Genomic DNA, 4624 nt, shown 5'->3' on the forward strand with positions numbered 1-4624 from the left:
TCATTTGTTTCAACCGCGGCTCCAAGAACTAATAACTCAACCCACAACTTTCCAATTCTCCAGAGTGTTTGTCCAACCTGGCTCAAGGGACTAGTAACTCAACCCACTAAACGCTCTAAAGCATTTGTCCCAACCTAGGTTCCGAGACTAGTAAGTCAACCAAAGTTGTTCTATGAGTTCCAGATCATTTGTCCCAACCAACGGCTTTAGGAACTAATAACTCAACCCACAACCATAAGGAACTTGAGCACCAATTAGAAAAAAACAGGTGAAAAAACCCACAACACCATGGTTATCTAAGAATGGAAAGGAAAGGCTAAAACCACTGTCAATCCAAGCAAATCTCCATACCAATGAAAACACATAACTAAGAGACCACATGCATAAACCATGCATGTCAAAACTAGCAAGGAAATCATATATGCAACTCGATACCTGCAACTAGTTGTAATTTTTGACCATGTTGTCCTCTTGCACTTTCCTTCTTTTCCTTTGCCTTCCTTCTGCAAATCCAATTAAAACTAGAAAGCTCCAAGCATGCGCTAACAATTCTCTAAGATTTTTCTAAGTTTGCAAGAGCATGAAAAAGAGAGAGAATAGAAGAGGGCTCCAAGCTAAAATTGACAAAATCCATGAACTGATCCTCAGAAGCCTTTTTATCATTGAGACCTCTATTTTCTTATTTTTCCTTTATCTTTTCCTTCAAATTTTCTCACATATAAGTCATTACATTTCATCTCCTTTCTCTCATATTTTCCTTTACTTCATAAATAGAATGTCAATTATTGTCTCTTTTTATTTGCCAATGCCTTTCTCAATTTCATTAGTCATAAATCACTCAAAGTGATACCCGCTAGGATGTTTTTCCCACCATTCAACTTGGAATATGTGTCCCATGACCTTGGTCTTATATTTTTTTCTACATGGAAAATCAACTAGGAGTTGTTACAAATCCCTCCCGATGTAGTGAGACCATTTTCTTGCCAACAAAAAGACAAGCACCTAATTGGGATTTCCAAAAGAAAAAAAAAAAACTTTCACATCAAATATTGCATCACCCTTAACTTCAAATAATGCATTTTGTTGATTGTCCATTTTAATAAAGTGTACTTCAACCAAGAAGTGCAATATTTTGGGTTATTTTCATTGTTTTCCTTTTAAAAAAAATGTCCATTTTCTTGGCGTTTGACGGTAGAATGAGAGAAAGTTCTTGATCAGTATAGTGTTCATTTCAATCACACTTTCCTGGACCTATTAAATCAGTATAATGTTCATATGCTTAAGTTGGGTAAATATGTGACCAAAGAGACTAGAAATCATAGGACTTACCAATAGTTGCAGAACGAAAGGTTGTGAAATTGTCTTCACATTTCGGTTTCCAGTCACCACTATGGCATCCATGCCATCTCCAAAGAACATGATATTAGTTTGTCCACATTATCTACGTAAACTCTTGCTTTTATATGAATTACATATCTCGGTTGGCTCCTCTCGGGAGCCTTATCCACTGTCTTTGTAATGTTTGTGTAATTCCCACTACCATCCTTGGCAACCACGACAATCGACTTCATCATGCTTGTAGAGATTTGCAGAAGACTTCTATCTCCGACCGAAAACCGTCGAAATCCATAGGCATGAAATTGGGGCTAGATTGATCTGATAACATAGGGCTATTCTGAGTAGGAAATGTTTTTGATAGCTTGGCTAGTCTCGAAGCTTCGGTTGAAATATTCTTGACTATAACCAATGAATTACTGACTAGATGGGAGATATTTTGCAGCCCTACCAACAATTTTGCTTGAGATTTCCGTTGGAATGAGAGGAACGGTCAAGGAAAGTCTGTTGGTTCATGATATCTGCACTTAGCAATGTCTCCAAGTCACTCACGTGCTGTAGAATTGATATGAAAGTCACGTTTTTCAAATCGAAGAGCGTGTCTTACAATTCATCAAGCGTGTCGTGGAATAACTCGAAACAAACTTGTAGGGCACCCTGTTGTCTTTGGTCGAGATTGGGGCGAGATAGGCTGCAAGCTTTGGATTTTTCCTCCTCGACTTCATTTATACTCAAGTTGGCGACGACCTTCACAATCTCCATGGGGTCTAGCCGTTTAGATAATTTAGGAATGATCAAAATGCTGGATACGCAGAAATCTAGATACAGTGTGTTGCTACAGGTGCAGTGGACAACATTGGATATCAATTTCCAGTGCATTATTTGCGCACCTCCACCATTCCTCTCTTTACTGAATCTGTTGGAAACCACTACTGCTAAACAAATAGTAGAAACTACGAGCAATGTGCATTCCAGGGCAATGGCAAGGACTCGCCTAGGGTATTTCCACCATGCATCTCTCATGATAGATTCCTTATATCCAACATTGATATTGGAATAACTTATATTGATAACATGCATTTTGCTTCTATGCAGAGCTTTTCTAGGCGTGCACAACTGAGCACTCGGAAGATTAGAAAAGTTTCATATGAGACCCTGACTAGCAATGCCCCGCGCGACTCTTAGGGTTGCCTTAATTGTTGAGCAACTTAAATATTATATTATGACAAACAATGTGAATTACTATAGCGGTGGGGCTATCTTTATGAGGTACAAATTGCAATGGGTTTGTTTTGATTCTTTAGCTTCTTGGTTGTTTTAAATGATAATGACTCTTCACTGACTTCTTACAGGAATTTTGAGGTAGAGATTCAAATCTTTAGAGAAACTCCTTTTATGGTGATGAGATTTCCTTTTATGGTTTTTCATGGATGTTGGACTATTTTATTTACTAAATTATATATTAATGATGTATATTTTTGTGTGATGGTAAATAGGTTGTTGGATTTGAAATCAATTCAAATTGATTTTATATAACTATTTTAAATTTGAGTGTGAAACAATTTTTGGTTAGATTCTGATTTATTTGTTGTTTAAAGTGTATTTTTAAATGCATAAAATAATTTGGCACCTTAAAAAATATGTGGGGCCTTCTAACTTTGCAGAATTTACAGCTCAAACTTATCATTCCAACAAATCTCTATCAATCAAATTTAACTAAAAAAAATCTACCAAAAAATTATAAAACCTTAAAAAATACTAAATCATTCAAATCTATTTTTTTTTTTATATCACTAATTTCAATATTTAAATTCAATATTAAATGTTGAATAAATATCGCCTTTCAACATAATAAAATCAGGTAACATATGAATTTTTTCAATATTTCTTATCACTTATCATAAAATAATATAATTGTTGTTATTGTAAATATGTAAAATTTTACAATAATTTAAATTTAGTTTTGTATTGATGATGATGATGATGATTAATGTCCTCTAACACAAATGCGGTCTATCAGACCTCAAGAAAAGAAAAATAAAAGGAAAAAGAACCTAATTGAGGTTCTTCAAAATCTTGTTCCTATGATCAAAGAGAAGGGAAAGAAGAGCTCCAAAATCGCTATAGTTGGGCTAACTTAATAAGTCAAGAAGATTGGAAGTTTGGAAGATGTTAGGGAATTGAGATCGAATGTGAGTAAGAGAAGGGAAGTCTAAAAGGAAGTATTTTTCATCTTTCACCCTCTTAGTATCACAAATACGACATATTCTATCGGCCCAGGGAATCTTGGGAGTAGACCATTGCCCAGTTTCACTTCGAAGCTCATGAGAATTAGTTCTTATCCTAGTGATGTTCATTTTTTCTTAGTGTTGGTCAACACAGAGAGATAATTTTGGTTATCGAGGGTGGGGTTGAGCACCTCCTTATAATATCTTAGCTTCCTTTTCCCCTCTAGCTCCTTATCATCCCACAACTTTTCCTTAAAATTGGAGGCAATAACATTTTTAACACTATCCTTGCTTCCCATGATGATCTCCTCCTTAATCCCCCAATGGTTGAGCCAAGACTGTGCATCCTTATGCTACCCATGCTTGAGGCGAAGGTGGGGGTTTTGACTAAACTTAGAAGCAATCTTTGGGAGCCTCTTAGATTCCATGTTGTAAGGCTTCTTCTTATACATCATATATCTAAACATAGTCATACTCTCAATGGGGTATGAGCTAGCTTCGATCAAGAGGATAAGATAGGGAGTATTTCCCTTGATCTTGAGGTTGTAGGTTATGAATTGCTTTTGAATCATCTCAATTTTTCTCCATGACTCTCTAGATATATTGTAGCCCCAAACTGCACATCCGTATAAGACACAGGGGTGACGAGAGTATCAAAGATGAACCTTTTTCTACTCCAAATGAAAATATCAACCGACTTACATTTGTTTTCAAGCTCATAGTAAGCTTTCCAACCTACAATAATCCTTTTCACAATGTTGTAATTCTAGTTGAGCTGATGAGGAAAGTCAATACCCAAATATTTATAGGAAGAAACCTTCTCTAAGCAATGGTTATCATAGACGAAACTACCATGGGTGATATTTTTGGATTTAATGATAATGCCTTTAGTTTTGTTCATATTAACTATCATACCCATCTTGGAGCAGTAGATATGGAGAGTCTTAAGCTGCTTGTTTAGGTCATCATAGATTTTTGCAAGAAGAATGATATCATCAGCATAAAAGAGAAGAGTAATGTTCATACCAGCAAGCTCGATGCCCTTGTATTTTTCAGTTTCC

At 35.9% G+C, this 4624-nt stretch overlaps 1 pseudogene; it reads right to left on the reverse strand.

The window, feature by feature from the left end:
• Positions 1–1309: 1309 nt before the first annotated feature.
• LOC149148645 (pectinesterase/pectinesterase inhibitor U1-like) lies at positions 1310–2415 on the reverse strand (annotated as a pseudogene).
• Between the last annotated feature and the right edge of the window lie 2209 nt (positions 2416–4624).

Source organism: Pinus tabuliformis, chromosome 9 (genome assembly GCF_031772625.1).
Source record: "Pinus tabuliformis cultivar Carrire ecotype Pingquan chromosome 9, CPIR1, whole genome shotgun sequence".
Lineage (NCBI taxonomy): Eukaryota > Viridiplantae > Streptophyta > Pinopsida > Pinales > Pinaceae > Pinus > Pinus tabuliformis.